This window comes from Rhipicephalus sanguineus, chromosome 5 (assembly GCF_013339695.2).
Source record: "Rhipicephalus sanguineus isolate Rsan-2018 chromosome 5, BIME_Rsan_1.4, whole genome shotgun sequence".
Classification (NCBI taxonomy): Eukaryota; Metazoa; Arthropoda; class Arachnida; order Ixodida; family Ixodidae; genus Rhipicephalus; species Rhipicephalus sanguineus.
In genome coordinates, this window is record NC_051180.1 from 165,232,798 (window position 1) to 165,253,694 (window position 20,897).

General features: G+C 46.2%; 1 protein-coding gene across 1 annotated transcript in view; it reads right to left on the reverse strand.

Annotated features, from left to right (window-relative positions):
* The window catches only part of LOC119395058 (uncharacterized), a 47,456-nt gene that overhangs the window by 17,900 nt on the left and 8,659 nt on the right, over positions 1 to 20,897 (reverse strand). The gene's annotated exons all lie outside the window — the stretch shown is intronic.

Below are 20,897 nucleotides of genomic sequence, written 5' to 3' on the forward strand. Positions count from 1 at the left end.
CCGGAGATTTAGCCACGGTACAGCCGGTAATGCGCCTTCACGTTTGCTCAGCAGCCACACATTCTCGTACACTGGATGGACGGCATAGTTAACCCTGAGAACAGGTCCTTGAGGTAATGAGCGGAAATTGCCGACTACAGTCCTGCGTATACAAACCATTACTGCTTGGTATCGTTACTGACGCGGAAGACTGGGTATGTGTCCTTTACTTTCGCTTCGCTTCCGGTGAGTGCATCTCCTACAAGTCATACGTTACTGAGGTATTTTTTTAGGCGTAACACCTCAACACCGATTAAGTAAGTCCCCCACACGGAATCTTCTACATCCGCCACCCGATGCCTAGTAATTTCGCGAGAGCATTCGTTTATGCTGACGCGATGACAAAAGCATTCGTACCAGCCTGGTCGAAATGTCCGAGAAATCTATAGAACGCGAGAAATTTATCGTGCGCGGCGCTACACCCAAACATGCAATGGAATACCAACTAGCCTGCATCGACACCCTTGTTTAGTCTATAGAACCGTTTGACAATTTTCTTTGTGCAATACCCATAGGAATTTCAACTTGAAAATCATGTCGTATTAAGTGAAAATTAAATTAAAAAGCGGTTAGCTGCCTCTCTCTTCAATATCAGTGCATTCTGTTCGCCGTCAACGTTTTCTAAGTAGAAGGCTGCTCAAATGTGTGCAACTTCTGGAAAGCTATCAGCAAAACTCTTTGATGACGAAGTCAGGCTGATTTCACGTTTTTGACCCGATTTAACGGCGTTGTTAAAACCGCCCAACACAAATTTTGTTAATTGACACTTGTCCAAGGATACCACGGGAGTACGTCACCTCCCTCTATACTAACCGTTGAGCAACGTCGTCGGTGAGCTTTATGCCTACAAGCTATCACTGTCCGGCAAGGAATTGATCAAAGTCGAGTCCTGTTTGCGCGGCAATACGAAAACATCCGTGGTGTCACTGCTGCCACAACAAAGAAAGCCGTTTCAGAAACATTAAAAAAAATAAATACGTCTGCCCTGTTGGACCACCCTCAGATAAAAACATTCTAACCGGACCATCTCCGATGGAATCCATGTGGCGTTCCTTCGACCTCTGCTGTCACATCGTGTCGGCCGGCGTGTCAGGCGTCCTGAAGGAGCCCATGCTAGTCAAAACCTTTACGTTTTCTTTTCTCTTTTTTTTTCTTTGAACACGCAGCTCGAATGCTCGCAGAAAAGCAGAGCAAACAGAGAGAGCTCTCCAAACAAGCACAATGCTGCTGTTTTACGAGAGCACGTGTTCTGGTTATAAAAAGCTGCATAAAGCTCGCCTCTCGCTCCCGCCAGCCGTTCCGGCCATTCGCCTCGCCCGCACAGAATCGCATCGCGGCATTTCGCGATTGCAGATTCGTAGCGAAACAATAAAAAGGAAAAAAACAAGCTCTCGTTTTCTTAGCGGTAGCTTGACTTTCGCTTGCACTCACTTTTTTGGTATCGCTTCTTTCGTCCAGCTTCTACAGCACTCGTGCATGGCTAGTACGGTTCGCTGTCTGCTTTGTTTCGCAGAAGGTCGCGTTGCGCCCGAAGCCCCGCGCGTTGCCAGAGGAAGAGGGAGTAAACGGCGTCTTAAGGACACAAAGTAAAAATATAACGCAGGACACGGTCGGCTTTTTCTCAGAAAAGATGCCTATAGATGGAACGGGAGACGCAGCGGCTCCATGCATGCCGCATCTCGCCGCGTTCTGCTTCGCTTGCCGTCCGCGATCGAAGTGCCCGCCCGCGCTCGTATCGTATACCCTGTCTGGCCAAGTAAATCGCAGGAGCCGAGAGCGAAAACAGCATCGCAAGATGCACGTTCGTCGAAAAATGCGAGACACGCCGCCAAAGTAAATCATTGTTCAATTCTGGAATGGCTTGCGTTCGGGAACCATTTTAGTATTGACGTAAACATCTGTAGCAACAATGGTCGTGCGAACAGGGCTTACGTGCCTTGCGAAGAAGAAAAAAAATAAACAAATAAATCTCAACGCTTCGTCGTGGCCACTTCGGGATATGCGCATGCGAAACCCTGACTTTGGTTTCGAGTGTTATTTCTGTTCGGAATAAGCCGGAGCCTCAGCAAACAAAACATATGACGCGCGCTCCAGTTTCAGTGGATTCCCGCAGGAATACAAAGCAATGCTGTTTCAAGGTATAAGTGCACGGGTGCAATTTATGCAACCGTGCGCATCAAGCCAATGTGGCAGTGAACGTCTGGCAAAGATTTACAGGGCACATGACTTAATTAACTGCATTGTTCAAACGAAGTTACCTTCCATTAGACTTCTGCGAAACATTGCGATACTTAATGGAAAGAACAGCTTTTGGTTCTCCGGTACGAGCTTCGATAGACAGGCACCCGCCACATCTACATAATATGGAAATCTCCACGCACCGCAATGCCTGAAGCCAGCCCGCTAATAAGATTTACTTAGTGTGAGCTGCAATTCTTGAACTATGGTCAACATCGGTCTATATATGTCAACGGCAGAACGAAGGCCTCCCTTCCCTTGGCAGCTATCTCGTAGATGTAATAGACCACCGGCTATCAGTCCTGGGTCGTCTAGGACCGGCTATCAGTCCAAGGCTATCAGTACGGCTATTGGTCCTGCCATCAGTCCCGGTTGATGACGGTTAACTAGCTCATTGCAAGCTGACCCTTAACATACATTACATAATGAAGATTCTGATTTAACCGCCCAATTTTTCCAAAGTGGTGAGCAGTTACAAAGCGCACAGACAGCCTGAGGAGACGCATAGTCCCTGCGACGGTGTCTACGAGGAGACCTCAAGAAGCGCTAGATGGACGACGCAGGACGTACCATGGCGATGATGCCTTGTCGAATCACAGTCAAGAGTGGAAGCAACTTTAGTCCTCCGAGCTGCACCTCCGATCTGCGACAGAGCACGGACTAACCAAGTCTTTTTATACCACCGCGGCCGCCGGTGCAGTGCCGTTTTGGCAGCATAGGCGTGGTCTGTGCACCATGACGTGGACGCCACTTTCGCCCAGTTCGAACACAAAAGCTTCGAGGAGAGGGGTTGAGTAAGCGCGAGCGGCCTCCCGCATGGGCCGCCACAGACGCACGTGGCAGAGGCGAGGAGCACCTAACTGGGCCTTGACAGCTCTCTGACCGACATGGCATAAGCAAAAACAGAATATGCGCACCCGGTAGACGACCCCGCTACAAAGGACGCAACTTCCCACCTCTCTCGCCTTTCCTTTCCCCTTCGTTCTTACCCTGGCTGTTTCGCCGCCCGAAACTGACAAGCTACTTGGGCAGCGAAACGAACCACTGCTGCTGCACAAACGGGGCAATTTCGCCTTCCCGGATAACGCGATCTGGGCCCGAGAGAAATCACGCGAGAGTGTAAACAACCCGTGGCGATCTTTGATTCAGATCCGGCGAGACCACGATCGCAACGCTGTCCGAGCGTCCGAAGAAAAAACGTACAACTTCTATACTGGTGGAAGTGTGGACGAAAGGAGGAGGGGGGTCCGGTTTTTCTTAACCCACTTGCGGCGTTATGTGGATCAAAGTCGATCTTGCGCATGCATGCATGCATGCAAGGCTCGCGCCGCGACTCACACGCTCCCCATCTTAATTCGAGATCGCGCTCTCCTGTCTCATTCCTTCTTTATTATCTTTTGTCTAGAGTCGGTAACCTTCGCGCGTTCCGGAAAGGGTCCACGGCTTCTTGAGCGGAGCCCGCGTTGCGTGCGCCCATGATGTATGGACTTTAAAAGCCGTGTTTGTAAAAGGCCGCATCGCGTGAGGGGAATAGACGATAAGCGAAGTGCACCCCTCTCCCCTTTCGCGCCCTCTCCGACGACGATCGACCTTGCCTGCCTCGTCTGCGGCTCTTTGTAATTACCTTTTCCTTCATCCGTCGTCTACGGCCAGACGCGACTCTCGGAGGGGCATTAACGTTGAGGTCCCGGTAATTGCACACCGCTCGTTGTATCCCGGCTCGGAAAGGCGGGACCTTGGGACATCTCGGAGGCGAAGCGAAAGAGTCCCCCCCCCCCTCAACCAAAGGATAATCTCATTCTCAAGATGCAACACACCGCCGCTGCGTAGGCATATACACACGTATATACTACACCTATTCGGCGCCGTATCATTATCATACGTCGTGACGCGCTCATGGTCCGCTGCGCAAGCGGCGGGAGCAAGGACTGGAGCTGCGTCGCAGCTATAAAAGTTCGAAGCTGAGGAAGATCGGTGGGGGCACAGAGGTGAGGACCGCACGAAAAGCAGAAGCACCGCAAGGCGCAGCGTGATACCGTGCCCTGCTTCGGTTAAGGTGTTCCGCGCGCGTCTTCCTCGGCCGTGTCGATGCATTTCGCGCGCGCTTATTTGCATAGCCTCTATGGGGAGAGCCGGAGACTTAGCTCTCCCGCGTGTCCGAAGTTCGAGTAACGGATTGCGGTGATTCATATCGGTCAGTGGCGTCCCCTTTCTTTTTATTCATTGCCCAATCTATTACACCGGCCACCGCGGCAGGTTTCTTCCATACATCATTGGTAAACAAACGTCGCCGGCAGATTTCCTAATTTGCTCTTAAAGCTGAGGAGTCACGATCTGGGCAAGAGATATTTCTGACACTGCGTCTTCCTGCCTGCCACGGTGCGTGGCCTAAGGGAGGTATTTCTTATTTCATTTGCTGTCGATGATTTTGATGCGATAATCGATAAAGGAATGTCTAAGCAATTTTGTAGCGTAATAGTAAATCAGTAACTAATGCACCTGAACGTGTGTGTAACTTGGTAAAGGTAGCAACAGTACAGAGTTGTCTTTAAAGGACACGTAAAAGACAGACTAAATCCAATCAGCCTTTCATTTTTCAAATGCCTGTTTTATAATCTCTCGCTCTCTGTCTCTATCTCTCTCTCTCTCTCTGTATATATATATATATATATATATATAATATATATATAGAGAGAGAGAGGAGAGAGAGAGAGAGCTAGATTTAGAGTATATTACCAGTCCTAACTCATAGTTAGGCGCCATTTAGCACTTCTAACGTGACACGTTCATTTTCCACAGATAGCGCTGTGGTTTGCCCTCACCGAGCTTTTTAATTAAACGTTCCTTTATCTCCTCAACAGAACCACAATCGAACGCCTCGCCTGCAAAAGTTCGAGTGATAAATGATGTAAAACCATTTCAAAATACGACTCTTTTCCCGCAGCATCAGCGTCGCGTTTGTGTTCGTTCCACGATTCCGTCATTATTTATAGTTAATTCTGATTGATTTCTTTTGTCTTTTTATTATTCCCTCTTGCATGTCTAGGTTTCCTTCAGTATTTTAGTGAACGCTTACTTGCTTGGATCTCGGATTGCGCTATATGTTAAACGAAGATAAGGCATCATTTCGCGTTTGCGTAAAATCGAACAAGTGTCATTACCGCCTGATAGGCTTTGCACAAACGACAGAATCCATTCTCTAAGAGCAATGCCGCATAGCTGAGGCGAATGGAGAAGCCCGTTACCTGGTGTCATCGAAATTCGACAGTCCTCGTGAATCTTCATTTCTCTGCCGCACTTTCTCTTCGTGCCTTAAACCGTAGGCGTTGTATTAAGTGTGCCGCACATTAGGAGTCCGGGCTGTCGTCTCGTGCCATCTGCTGTCATTTGTCATCTCATGTCGCCGCTTGGCGTCACGCAGACAAAACCATGTATAGTATAGCCATGAATAGCATAGTACAGCAAGAGGACGGGAAAGGGAAGTGATGTGAGGGCGAGCAGGAGAGAAAGGAAGAGAGGGAGAGGAGGAGGGGAGATGGCGCCACTGCATGGACGCCGTGCAAGCTGCACGTTTGGAACGCCAGAGCGCGCTTGTTCCGTGAACGCCGAAAGGCAGGCGAATCACTGCTCTGCAATTCCTGCTGCTTCCACGTTGAGTGCAACTTCGCATTTTTCTCTTAGAATACGTTTTCCTTGAAGTTGAAGAGGCGCTTCAGCAGCAGAAGCTGCAGGCGGGTGGGTTCCGACGCGCAAAAGTCGCCCCGATTTCAACAAAAAGTTGACCACGATAAGGCAGTGCAGTCCGGGGCACCCAGATGTAATTACCGAAACAGACAGTAGCGTTCACGAAGTTAGAAAGAACTACCGTCTTCGCACACCGACCCTTTACGGGAGTGCATGGTGCGCCCTTGCAGCAATGAACAACACACACGGGGTTGCAGGCGGTAAATTACAGCTAATTTCCGAAGTGTTTAGATACCAAAAGCACGACACGGGTATCAGGCACGCCATAGTGTTTAATTTTGACAAGCCCGGGTTCCATAACGTACCTATAAACCTAAGTATACGGGTGTTTTTCGCGTTTCGCCTTTATCAAACCCCGTCGCCGTGCCCAGCAAACAAACCCGTGTCATCGAGCTTGGCCGCGCAGCGCATCATCACCCCGTCCAGTTGGTACGCGCTACAGTGCGCGCAGTAATTTCTTCACGTGCGTATTTATGCGTTGTAGTAGCTTCATTTCATACATTTTAACGCTAAGACAGTCTATACTTGCAATATAAATGCGCTCCCACCAAAATGTGTATTTTGAGATACCATAGAAAGCAAAAAAAAAATGTGATTTCCTTCTCATTTCTCTTTTTTACCCGCCACGCCACGGTGGTCTAGTGGCTATGGTGCTCTACTGCTGACCCGAAGGTCGCGGGATCGAATCCCGGCCGCGGCGGCCTCATATTCGATGGAGGCGGAAATGCCCGAGGACCGTGTACTTAGACTTAGGTGCACGTTAAAAAACCCCGGGTGGTCGAAATTTCCGGAGCCCTCCACTACGGCATCCCTCTTATTCATGCCGTGGTTTTGGGACAATAAACCCTAACAATTATTTTATTTCTCTTTAATTGCCCTAAGGCACCTCTGCATGCATTATACAGTGACAGTGAGCGAACGCTACATAATGTTCAAAGTTTGCAAAAAATCCGAGATACAATGTCAGTGGCGCCCGTCAAAGAAGAATTCTTGAAATAAAAAAAAGAGCTTAAACAGCATTTGAGTACATAAGAATCGCAGTCGCAGGTAAGATGCAGGCAGGTCGTAGTTATCCCAAAAAACAAGTACTACAAGAAATAGTTATAACAATAATAACCTAACAGATACAGCACAGCGTTTGAACGTGTAGGCTAGAGTAAAGAAAATAACCCATGGAGGAAAAATGCTCTTTAGCTTCTTCTCTACACCTGATGCCTAAAAAAATAAAGCTGACGGCACGCTTTGAGATTTTCTATCGCTAGTAACTGTCCCGAATTACTATGTGATGTTAACTACAGCAAAGTACGCATCTATATCGCATGGCGGCAAGTTCCGTTTGTTTGCGTGCCTTTCTCGATTAATATGCTTCGCAAATGAATGCAGATACGCACGAGACGGGCCACGAGACGCGTGTCGTTATTATAATTTTCTTTTTGCAAGCGTATACCCCACAAAGCCACTCCAGTTGCCTGTCCACCAAGTTTCCTGACAAATAACTGATAACCTTATTGACCGACTCACCCTGGGGCAATGCCGCAATCGCATAAGTCATGTAATAGCTCCTGGTGGTATCTTTAAGGTGATAAACGTGATGTGATGATCTGCTGTCAGCAATTCTATCATTATCGCGTACACTTCTTATTCTACAATGTTGCGCCAGAAAGCAAGCACTTGGAAGAATATTGCAGATGAGACTGTTTTGAAGAATTCCGGGCTTGAACTATCCTGCGAAGGACTCACGTCAGCTCAAGGACGCCATTTCAAGACCATTCTAATTACGTTTAAAATATGAAAGGCAATTTTTTTTTCAATGTCACCTCTAGGTGCAGCAACAAATATCTGCACGTTCACGGGCAAAGCAATCGCCTGCTCATTTGTCATAGCCACAACATCCTCTTTCTTTCTTAATTGTAGATAACCACGTGACTTCTCGTGTAAGGTTTGGCGTGGGTGCGGTGCGTTCTACAATTTAATACCATATCGCGGTATCCAAAACATTTCGCGCCTACTTTTCATCGGCTGTCGGGTCACGGTTGCTTAAATCAATTGATCGCCAATTTTCTCGAAATCTTACAACAGAAATATAAGTATTTTCCAGGCAGTACCGTATACATCTCAATCCTTATCTGGAATTTGCAATTAATGAGCTGGCTTTCACAAAAAATTTTATGCATTTGCATGTTATAACCTACACAATGTCTCAAATGGATGAATAGTCCCTTAGTAGTACGTATAACACGTTTAGAGAAAGAAAAATCACTTTTCGCCAGAAGTGTGCGTACAGTGGCGCCAGCCCGCTGAGAAGAGACTCTGAAAGCAATCCGCCAGCTCCACACATGAACGGCTTTGTTAAACGCGGCCTCAGCGACGACTACGTGCGCTTATCCCTGAGGCCCTGTGTTGCATCTACACGGCTATGCTCTCCAATACTGACTCCAGGATGCAACGATGGATGGCGCTGCATTAGACCAACGTGATCCAGCACACTCGGCCCACGTGCACTGCAAAAAATGCCACTGGCGCGCAGAAGCGGAACGACGCACCGTTCCGTTTCGGCACTCCGCCGCTTTATGAATTATGGAATTGTTGGCGTGCGATGGCGAAATTTAGAGCGACGTCCAGCTCGGAGCAGCTCACTTCCGTGCGCCATATAATGTCGTGGTATATATATGCTTACGAGTAATCTTGCGGCGCGGGCTTTTTCTCACTTTAGCGCGCACGGTTCGAACACTGCGTTGTCACGAGCTTCCTGTGCGCAACTCTGGACGATGCGCTTGCGTAATTACTACCGAGATACTTTCCGAATTTATGGAATTGATGCAAGAGTGGCAACACTTGAAAGTCAGGGATGTGAACTAGACAATATCCAGTTTGCGACCCTGCAGCTACTGAGGGGAATGAATGGGTAAAAGAGAAAGAGAGAGAACACTGGTGTACACAATTCACAACACAAATCAAGGGTGCAGCATAACTGCAGGCGATCACTTAATTGATAGTTTAGCGCGTTGCTATGGGCTAAATGTCAAGAACCCATCACTTGATTTCAAACGAGTGTCCTCTTTCCATGCACCACAACCTTGCTGTCACGCACTGTAGCTTTTTCTTCATTGGTCGTGCACGCCAAAGCCGTTTAATATACAAGCCTAAAAGACGATTTCTGTTTAGGTACTGTCAGCTGAAATTTGAGCACTTTGAGCGTTTCTATCTATCTATCTATCTATCTATCTATCTATCTATCTATCTATCTATCTATCTATCTATCTATCTATCTATCTATCTATCTATCTATCTATCTATCTATCTATCTATCTGTCTATCTATCTATCTATCTATCTATCTACCCGCCTACGTCTAGGTGCTCTCGTGGTCGCATCCTGAGCTTGCTATACGCCAAATGGGCTTCAGAGGGTATGAATGCATGACGAATATGGCGAACAGGTCGTGACATGAATGACATGGCACGCCTGTCACGTACGTGATTAAATCCTTTCCCACAGACACGTGTGGCGCACGACTGAAGTTACAGTCCGCGAAATTCGTTAGAAAGTTTAGTTCAGGTGATGGATACGAGAATCGGCGTATTAGCGCAATATGTAACTTACGCGCTATTTATTTTTCTTTACATTGGATGTTTCTTCCATTGAAAGGGCAGGCACACCAAGCGTATTTATGAGACAATGTAATTATATCCTAACGTGCAAGAGCGAGAAAACGTGGAAGTGCAAGTGGATCATAGTAAAATAAGCTGGAAAGAGAGACGAGACAACCAAACTTGGACGGTCTCGCAAAGTGCAATGCGCTGTGGCTTATATGGAAGAGTCGCATTAATATAGATTATGTGCAAAACGTACCGTGAAGTTGAGTTATAGTTGCATGTTCTTTGACATATGATCTCGGCGCGTTCTTTAACACAGGATGCTCCTTGTCGTGCACTTGCGCATTCGCTATGTTCCAAAACACGAGCATTTTTTCGCGCGCTAAAGAGAAGCCTAAGAACGCAGGGGAGTAGCGCCAAGTGTCATTTTTGTGTCACTGGAAGTAAAATATATATGATTACACTCATGCTGGGTTTCGTTGCAAACCGTTATTTGTGTAAACCATTCAAAAAAGCATCGTTGGAGCTAGAGTTACTGTATACAGGCACGTAGGCAAGGGGGGGGGGGGGGGGGGCGGGCCCCCCCCCCCCCCGAAATTCGTCCGGCCTTCTATATTCCCGGGCAACTTTTGTTTTATTTTTGCCATGGAAATACTTTCTTTCGAACAATTAGGCCTTGGGCCCCCCCCCCCCCCCCGAAAAAAAATCCTGGCTACGTGCCTGACTGTATATGCTACCTTTAGGTAGCAGAGTTTGCGCATCTGTCTTCCAACGCCGCTAGCAACCATGCATTGCGGAGAAGCTGACTCTTGGGCCAATTTTTTTATTTCTCGACGCCGCCGCTTCAGCGAGCTGACTTAACACTAGCCATCGACAGGCAATGTTTATCGTCGGTCTTCGACACGAAAGACAGATTAATCGGCGACACGGTAGGCATGTCGCCTGCAAAAACGGAGTGCGACTTCACCGCATAGCTGTGGTTGCTAGCCGGACCTATGCGCAACTCTGCTACCTAAAGGTAGCATATACAGTGACTCTCGTTGGAGCATATTTTTTAGCAAACGTGTCACACCTGATGTAATTTTTATTCGGAAAGTCACCGCTCAAGCCCTCCGTACATATATATGGGTAACCAGAGAATTCTAAAACGCGCAGCCCCGGTGTTTATGACTGGGTTAGTTTCGACGGTTCATTACAACCTTTCTCAATTACTGATTACGTCTGTCCAGAAATCGTAATTTGTGTTTGCCACCCTTGCGTTTTCCCTTCTTAATTTTTAGTGAACCAGTGGTGAGTGGTGGGGTGTGCCCAATTTCTGGCACGTACGAACATGGTGTTTTTGCGCGCATGGCATGGACGAATGTTTGTTTCGCCTAGACATTCAGTTATCCTGTAAAAAGAAAGAACGAGAGGGCTCGCATGAGTGGCATATGTCTTTCCGGTTTCGCGCCTGTGAGCGAAACTGAACGAAACTGGGGTTGTGGTTAGCCTACATTACTAGTTCAGAAGATAACCGTAAACACCGCTTCCGGCTTACTATGCGTGGCGCATTGAGCCGTCCTTCGTTGAGCTTCTTTATTTGCATCTTAACCGCTCTGAACAAACACTACGCGCAATTAGCTTCCATCACCTGTCTTCCTGTCATTCAGCCTTGAGCAAGGTGATCGACTGTTTAGACCTGTAAGTAATAACTAGCTGCCTGCGCGCGTGAGCGATCGCTTTCCATAACTCTCGTAGCTCGTGGTTCAACTTGTTTTCAATGTCACTCATTAAATAACGCTTGGTTGCGTCAAGGGCTTTGGTAACTGAGAGCTTTCGCCTGGCAGAGCAGAGCAAACTAACGCGGGGAGGCTTCTTGGCAAGACTATAGCATTGGTTCGGGCTTCCTTAGCATATTCGCCCTTCTGTGTGCGTTCTCTAACGACGTGAAATGCAATAAGATATTCAAACGTCTATAATTAATTCACACTTCTTATCGGAGCCTAATGTTAACACGAAAGAAGGGGAATTGTCCGAGGGGCTCGTTTTTTTCTGTAATATACACAACTAATGAAACCGCCAGACAATTAAGCCAAGCAAAGCATACGGGACATTATATGTGATTTCTTAGGTGTCGCGTAATGATTCTCACTTAACTTGAAAAGACTTAAAGTGGACGAGAAATCAGCCTATAAATCGGTCGGATCCCAACCCACAACCCTCAAATTACACGAGGGTTGTGGGTTCGAATATTAGCAGTGTTATGGCAAAGAATTGCGTGTGATTGTGTGAACCAATTCTAATTACCTTGAACTATTTTTTGTCAGATTTGTAATTGGTGGACAACATTTTTAACTCGGTAACGCCCAGTGCAATTCAATCGCATTTATTAGTAATCAATTACACGTAATCGCTTGCAATATTGACGAAAAGGTATACCGGGCAACGCGGCTTTGGAGGCATAAATTTTGTGTAAATTGCAGCAGAACACCCATCGTCGTTCAATAAGCAACCATGAGCCACCTCGTGGTTGCGCATGTTCGGACAAGTAAATCCGGCCACGTACGCTATGCTTGTTTCCTCCACAGGCAAATATGCCTTTTCATTTGCCCTTCCGGGAGCGCACATGCCACCGTTATCACCCGACGTATGCAGAGAGCATCAAGGCAGGCAATCACCTTCAGCTTCTTCAGCATATCAACGTCTTCAGCATATCTTTACATTCCGTACAGTCCTCACAGATTGAAACGCGACAACTTTGGGCTAAGTAATGCGCGTACTTTCGTTTCTCCCGTTTTCAGTTTGTATCATACCAGCGTAATTTTTCCTATAACATTTACATTATCATTATCTTTAGTGGCCAAATTCTTCGCCACATGATGCGGTTATCTCGAGTAATTGCGCATACCAGTCGTTCTACTAAACGTTTTCATGTCACTTGAGCAATGCACCTCACGCTAAACCGAGGAACTCCTGGCCCTAGCTACTCTAATATGTCGTCCTTCCTAACGCAGTCATACGCATCCCTCGTGGCCACGATAACGCAATCTTTTGCGCAAGTTGTTCCATACGTTATAATATTATTGCCGCCCCCTCCCCCTTTTTTTCCCCAGGGGGCACACAGAAAGGACTTTCAGTTTTGGTGCTTATGCTTCACTGGTCTAATGTAAAGGAACTTCCATTTTTTACGTGTTTTATTCTTTTGACAAAACCCTAAGACCAAGCGTTTAACTATTTTTCTGCGTTTGCGTTAGGTTTCAGGGCGTTTTTCAGATCTTTTTGTCGTGTCTACATAGGATTCATCAGTCTGCATATTTGTGCAACGGAGTCGCCGGCACCAAATAAAGGATCCAATATTTCTTGAGTGTAACCTTCTTTTTAAAGAAAAACGATTAAAGATGACCGAAGAAAAAAAATCACAGCATATCCACGGGGTGAATGATGATGAGTGGGGCGAAGCTACGGAGGGAATCATCTGTAAACCGTGAAACTCTTCCGTGAAATGCGCCCAGTACATAATATAAAGAGTGTGAAACATCGTGTATATATTAAACATCAAAATTTATTGTACTGTTGGTTTACGTGGTCCCTTCATTATTCACTTGATGATCGGTGAAATGCAAGGAAGAAGTCCGCTCCCGAGCGAAAGAGCGCCAAGAGCGACCGCATTCCCCGCTCGCCCTGTGCGAATTAAAGGCAAGGCTAGAGGGAAGACAGGACGCGCGTTCACGACGCGAGGTCAGTAGCATGGCCCAACGAAAGCCAACGGACGCGATCGTGCAAGTGCTCCGGCTTCGCATCGCCTCATGGTTCCATTTAGCGTCCCAAAACAAATATATTGCTCAAGGTGTGCTTGCGTTTTTCGTAGAAATAATTTCTTTATCATGTACATTTAAGACGAAAAGTTGAAAGCTCACTAGAGTTGTATCGCCCGCAAAGTATGTCTTTTAGGTGATTTAACTCTCGTACGGCAGGGTCCTCGCGCCGTTGCCGGTCCACCTCGCCCGTTGACGATCGGGCGAGGTGGCTACATACAACTACTACCTACACTTTAAGAAAAACATCTGGCGTTCTTTCGTTCTGCTTTTACAAAACATCTGGGTCTTCGTTGGTTATTGCATCAATCAACGGCGTTGGTGAACAAAATTTTTATTGTTTAATCACGCACAGGTGAAATCTCACCAGGCACTACCTTGGAGGTAAACAATGGCTGCTAATGGGAATGAGAGAACAGAAGAAGTCGGCTTTTAGCTAACACTTACACTTCTACTTCTACTAACGTTTCCTACTGGAACATGCCAATGGCTGCTAATGGGAATGAGAGACAGAAGAATTCGGCTTTTAGTTAACGCGCACGCTGCGAATTTTTTATTGTTCAACAACGCACAGGAGAAATCTCCCACCGGCACCACCTTGGAGGTCAAAGCGTAAGACTTGTTACGGACTACTACGATGACGACGACTACGAGGGACGAGCGGGTGCCGCCTTAAGGAGCTTCGCCCCTAATATTGAAAAGCAGTTGTTATTAAAGGCACACAAGATGTTAAAAGCTGCAGCGGGCGCGGTGATAGATTAAGGTTCACTCGTTCCATTTACGGTATTCACAGTGTCACTAATCGTTGGGAGCAAAGTAAGGTGGATATATTCGATTACCTTTAATGAATTTCTCAGTTGAGCTTTAGGCACAGTAATTCGGAACTGCTGTCAACTACAGTTTAGAGATTGTGATTGGAATCGGTTGCCTACTTCTTGTATTGTGTACATCTCTGAAAATCTCTTGATTTCTAACGTATCACTAATGCTGTATCTTTTCTATTGTTACTGTTTCTACTGCATTGTGTTTCTGCCTAATATAATATAGTGCAGGATGTCACTGTCGTCCTCGTTTACAATCTGCACTAACAAAGTCATCCCGTCATCAAGTAGTTAACGAAGGTTTTAGCAGTCAACTACGGTTGAATAACGGTGGTTACGCCAGTCACGCGATAACCACGGCTTGCTACAAGCTTATCAAATGGTTAAGCGAGGTATCGATGGAGTCAGTGCCGCTACCACGAGCAACACCACTAGATCTTCTACTGTCCTCCATCTTCCCCGTTTCTCACACACACACACGCTAAAAAGGTTCCGCATAGTTACCAGGTAGATTCGTTTTCTATATGCTCTCCAGAAGTTCGAAAAGATTTGGCCCCTTTTCAACAAGAAGTTACGCCAACATTCTGTGAATTCCACTCGGTACACACTGCACTTTACCACGTACGTATCTCGTAAACTATAGTCGGACACAAGTTAAGAAGTCCGGAGAGGCCCCTCCTAGAGGACCGAAGCGCGGCTGCCGAACACCTCACCGATGAGAGAAGTGGAACCGCTCATGCACTCGGCAATGTTCTCCGAACGCAGGGTCACCGTCTGTCCGGCTCATGACACCAATCTGAAGTACGCGCCCATTGGTACAGACTTGTGTGCATCCATCTTTGAAGAGGAAATGCCGCGGAGTTCCGAAGCAGTATCCGATATAGGCATTAGTTTACATGCCATACTTATCCTATGGCAGTGTATATGCTTGACACAGTGGGCAGCGCGTGGGCACAAGTGTGCAAGATCGCCGACGCCCGCTCTCTGCGTTTGCCTCGTCCTATCATGTGGCACGTCATGGTCGCTCTTGTGCATGTACACAATCCTATATTTGATGGCACCACTGTCCTTTCACGCTATCGTAACAAAGCAACAAGAGCAGTAATTGAGGCACTTCGCATCGACACATTAACAGACAAATACTGGTCATAATGCTGGCATGTATTCAAAATTACATATTCGTATTTTGGAAATACCACCACAGCGTTACCGCACATATCACTACGATAGGCAGTAAACACGTGGTAAGGTAGGGAACACTCCATTATTGGTTTTCCGGGCACTTTTTAGTTGTTTCATGTAGATCACGTCCTTTCTCCATTTTTCTGCTAGCCATGTGTCGATCAGTGTCTGTGCCGCTCATCAAAGAGCTGCTCTCAGGGGCATTAGAGCATGAACAGTGTTGCGGAACCAGCCCACCTAAGAACCCTTTTGCATTAAAGCATGCTTTCTTCTTCACATTCTCTCTGTCTTCACATCGCCCCTTTCTCCTTCATAACGTAGCTCTGTAGTACTTTCCGTTTATATGCCATGACGCTCGTTTTCCTTGCAGAGCTTACAACATACTTTTGTATGAGCTGCAGCAATTTGCGTTATCTTCCCGACGTAATCGTCGGCATTTCTTTTCAGGGACGCACCGCGGCAGCTCCTTGCGACGGCTCTCTTAGTGAGGTCAGTGAAACGTTCTTATTTTTGAAATCTCACTTCAGCCTTGGCACTCGGGCTCATTTACACCTTTTTCTTCATGCTTTCTGCACTGCTGCACCACGTGTGATATCGTCCCTCAGTAGCAATGTGTCGTTCCTTCCTGCTTAAACCTTCAATGCCGGGACATATTTAAGCGTTTCCGCCGGATGCGTCTAAAAACGGGGGAGGAAACAACTTTTTTTTTCGTTACTTCACACGTAGAAACTTTTCCCGTTGAAATAACATGCCTCGTGGCGGTATATATGCAAACAAGAAGTTATTCAGTATCGAAGCTTGGGCGTGTTGGTTAGACATCGGAGGGGATACAGCGCAAGAGAAAACGAGGACAAGAAAGGCGACGCACACAGAGCGCTAAGAAGTTATTCACTCGGGAGACTGGTGGCAAAGGCGATTAAAAGAATACAATTCAGGCTAGTCCATTCACAACAGATGCCCGTACCTGCGCGAGACAGTAGTGATATTGACAGATTGCTGACACATCCCCAATTTGAAGCGTACGGCAACAGAAGGGAGAGAAACACTTTGTTTGGTGGCAAAGGCGATTAAAAGAATACAATTCAGGCTAGTCCATTCACAACAGATGCCCGTACCTGCGCGAGACAGTAGTGATATTGACAGATTGCTGACACATCCCCAATTTGAAGCGTACGGCAACAGAAGGGAGAGAAACACTTTGTTTCAACTCTGTATGTATCACGGTGTTCACTCTTAATTGTTGGACTAATGTGCAAACGGAAAGAAGCCGTTCGGTTGCGGCATAAAAGACTGCTCTTTTTTTTTTTTTGGAGTCCTGGAGCACTGCGTGGCATAAAAAATGCCGGTATGTTGCCTCTTTGTGACGGTGAAGAATACTGCAATTCAAAGCGAAGGTTAAAGACCGGGCTTCTAATTGCACGTACTTCTTTCCAGCTAAACAAAGAACACTCACGGTACAACGATGATGGCGAGGACAGCCGTCGGTGGTCGAAAATCTGATTTCCGGATCTAATGCATCGGTTACCTACACATGAGTCCGTGGGCTGTTCCAGAATAATCGCTGGTGCTCGCGTGCGCTCAAGAATTCGTTCCATTATACGCGTCGGCGGTGCCTCAAATCTGACTATAACATTCGAAAGCACTCAAGAAGGTTTTGATACACACAGGCGCGGCGAGAGATAACACGAGTAACAATTTAGCCGCAGAAACCGGGTCACCGTGAAAAAAGAAAAAGCGCTTATGTTCGGTGGTGGTTGAAGTGCTGCCCACTGATCGATGATATCAGGTGAAATTGACAAGCACTGGGTCTTCACTTTATGCACGCTTTAGCTGAGCTGTGTCCAGGCATTTCCACAGAATGCAATGTGTTTATAATATATATTTACAGTATACAGAGTTGAAGTAATCTAGTTGAAGCAAGGAGATGTCGGCCATAGCCCGCTATAATAGCCTGCTACTCTACCCATCGGAACAGAAGACGATAATAAAAGGACCTGAGAAGCACAATGACCACAGAGCAGATGGATGCACAGGGATGAAGGCAAATTTGATATTCTTATTCTACTAACAAACGAGCAAGTCCGAAAATGACATTCAGAGTGGTTAGCTATGAATACATGCGCCTCGTCGTTGATCCTGACTGTTGTCGCAGGTTCCAAGAAGAAACTTTAGAGTAAGTGCTGTGATATGAGACCTCGTAAGCGCTGTGACATGAGACAGTAAGTGTTGTGATATAAGACACCCACACGGCAACTTTAGTGGACGGTGTGTAGCGGGGGCAGGGGTGGGGTATGTAGGCGCTTGGGACACGCATTCCCGATCCATATGATACAGGTTGCTTCATCGGTGGCGGAATTTCCAGTCTTATTCACACAGTGTGGGGTGACTGTTGTGGTATTTAGTACCGTGTGGGAAAGTGTTTGTAAATGCTTGAAACTTCTGTGACCTCTTTTGAGAGGGACGGGTATAGCGGTGGATAGATTCATCTTCCAAGTATGTGGTGTGTGAGTATGTCCGTGTATCTTTGGGGTACGGATTCGTCCCCAGAGGCTGGTAGCAGGTCTGCTAGCATGGCCGCTGGCACGTTAGGTTCACAGGCTGCAGCACTGGCTGTTTCATTGTATGCTAGGGACAAGCGTCCCGACTATGCAGACGAAAAAATTCAGCCATACTGGAGAACTTGCAGACAGTTCTGCCATTATGGATATTCCCCGTCCGTTCCTTTGACGTGGCAGGCCACCTTCAAAACTCGAATTTTTTTTTACGAGGTCGATTTTTACTTTTTTTGTTTTTATGCACGCCCAAACACTCAAAAATATGTTGCAACAAAAATTATCCTCCTATCATCATTAGTTTGCAAGTTACAACAAGTTTTCCTTACCCCATGCTCGTATAGCAAAACCGAAACCACATTGTGTTTTTTTCGAAAGGAAGTGTTATTTCGTCTATATTAATGATATTCAAAATACTTTATAAATTTTATTGCGACTGTTACATAACAGGATGTCATTAAATATAACTTTGTGTTTTTAATTGCTTTTAGATCTCTAAAAACGGCCACAAGGGAGGACGCACTCCCCTTGCCAGCTCTGAAATCTTTGTTTGCGTTTTTCTCAAAATAAGAATTTGCTCCAAGTCATGTGACACCAACTTTCATAACATTTTTCTGGGGGTGTACTTCGAACTAATATTTTGTATAATAGTTTACAACGTATATATCTGTGCTGTGAACTAGAATAAAAGAAATTGATGGAATATTTTTAAATTCACAGCTAATTTTGCAAACAGGTTCAGTCTAAATTGGCTTTTTTTCCCGTCTTTTTAGTTTTTTAACGTTACTTCCTTGATATTTGCTGCATAATATTTATCCTAGTTCATTGCATAGCTCCAACCTTTAGTTACACAAGTGCTAAAGCTTTACTGAATTAAGCCACCCATTAGTCACTTATCACGGCTGGCGTGACTACCACTTTTAAGGCAATTTTGGTCGAAGATCACCTCCCAAAAAATAAATAATCAATATTTTTCACTATAAATGGCTGGGTAAGTTGGATAAGACATGCTTGTTTTGAAGAAAATGTTATCTCAACGCTGGCTGCTCCTAAAAAAATTTTTTTGGGGGGTGGCCTACCACCTTGATGCGGGAAGCAATCAAAGACTGTCGGAACCTTTTATGTAGAACTGAAGTGAAATATTGTTCACCGATGTGTATTGAGAATCACAACATGAAGTTATTACTCCTTTATTCGATTTTTACACTAATAGAGTGTCATGATCTCGAACACCGCGGGTCCCTGAATAGACATATCGAATAATGTTGGCGTGGAAACAAATCAAGATATTGAGGAGTCCCATTATAATATAATAATTGTTGGGGTTTTACGTCCCAAACTCCGATATGATTATGAGGGAGGCCGTAGTGGGGGACTCCGGAAATTTCGACCACCTGGGGTTCTTTAACGTGCACCTAAATCTAAGTACTACGCATGCCTCAAGCATTTCCGCCTCCATCGAAAATGCGGCCGCTGCAGCCGGTATTCGATCCCATGACTTTCGGGTCAGCAGTCGAGCACCATAACCACAAGACCACCATGGCGGGTAACTAGACACCATGCCGGGTAGGAGTCCCACTATAAATTGTTTAGTATGTTCATGTATAATCAAAATAGCAAGGTAGTGGCTAACGCATTCCAGTCAAAAGGTTTGTGTAACGAAGTGCCGAGGAACTTCAAAACTCTTCGTGTCACTTTGTTGCAAAGGCCGCCCATCGTAACGCTCGCAGCCTATACTCGGGGCGTTAGGAATCCTTCATTATACAGGTCATTATGCTCCAGAGGCGTTCGTTGCAAAAGTATCGGACTGCATCAGCAGAAGAAACGGAACTCGCTTAGGCTCATTTACAGAACATGTTTATTGCTTAGCGCTCAGTCGGTCTTAAACTCACCAAAACATTACCCCGCCAAGCACACTCATTTTCAGTGTCACTGGTCGCTCCGAGTCTGAGTGAGTCTGAATCCGTGTGTGTGACAACTTTATTAAGTATCATGCGAATTGATGGCCTAGGACTAGGCCGCGCCGGAGGCAGTAAGGAGACCCTGTCACTCAGTAGCTTCTCGGGCTTGGAGATTTCTTAGCCTTGGAGATTTGAGCTAGTCAGTGGGGCACTCCACCACACCCCTAGTTCATCCGGGGAGACGGTAATTTTCTTCTGAGCTAATTCGCAATCTCCGCGTATATGCCCTGGGATGGTTCCTCTATGGATTCAAGAGTTAGTTGTCCTACCTAAGGGCTAATGATTTAAATCTACGAACTTTCCATTACAGTGGCCGAATACGTTGTAATTTACTGCTGGGTCGCAGCGTTTTATTTTAAGCATGTTGACAGCAGTATATTCAGCATTGATCTGTCCACAGCTGGTTCATCTCCTACATACAACAAAAGAAATGCAGTTGCACGACGCAGGCCCTGCTCAGTTTAGAAATCACCGCGAGGAAGGAGCGTGGTCCGTCCTTGTGTTCTGTGCCAGACGCAATTAGTCTCCTCATTAACTTCCTTAGTGGCAGCAAAGACCTCGAGTCAGGCAATTTTATTCTTCATCCTAACAAGGTTCGGCGTGTGCGACTATACACTGCGCATCCCAAGTGAAATATCCCCTCACTTAGTGACCAGTTTGACACTGTTCTCAGCACGCGAACGTTAACGGTTACCTTCTGCGAACGTCTTTTGTACATCTTGCGAGTCCCCCTGTGTTTTCGGGTTCTCAGATATATTCCTATGGTTTCACTGAAATAGTTGCGATAGTTCAACTAAACATGAACTGGTGAACCTCTCAGTTTTAGCGGTAACATATTTCAACTGGGCCAAATGTGGGCAAGTTAGAAATAATCTACAGATAAAAAATCCGAATTCACGTGCTGCGTCGCGTGATCATTGACCTTGTTTGCATGCTAATGAAATGTGCCGAGAAAGTACAGGGTTTTAAAT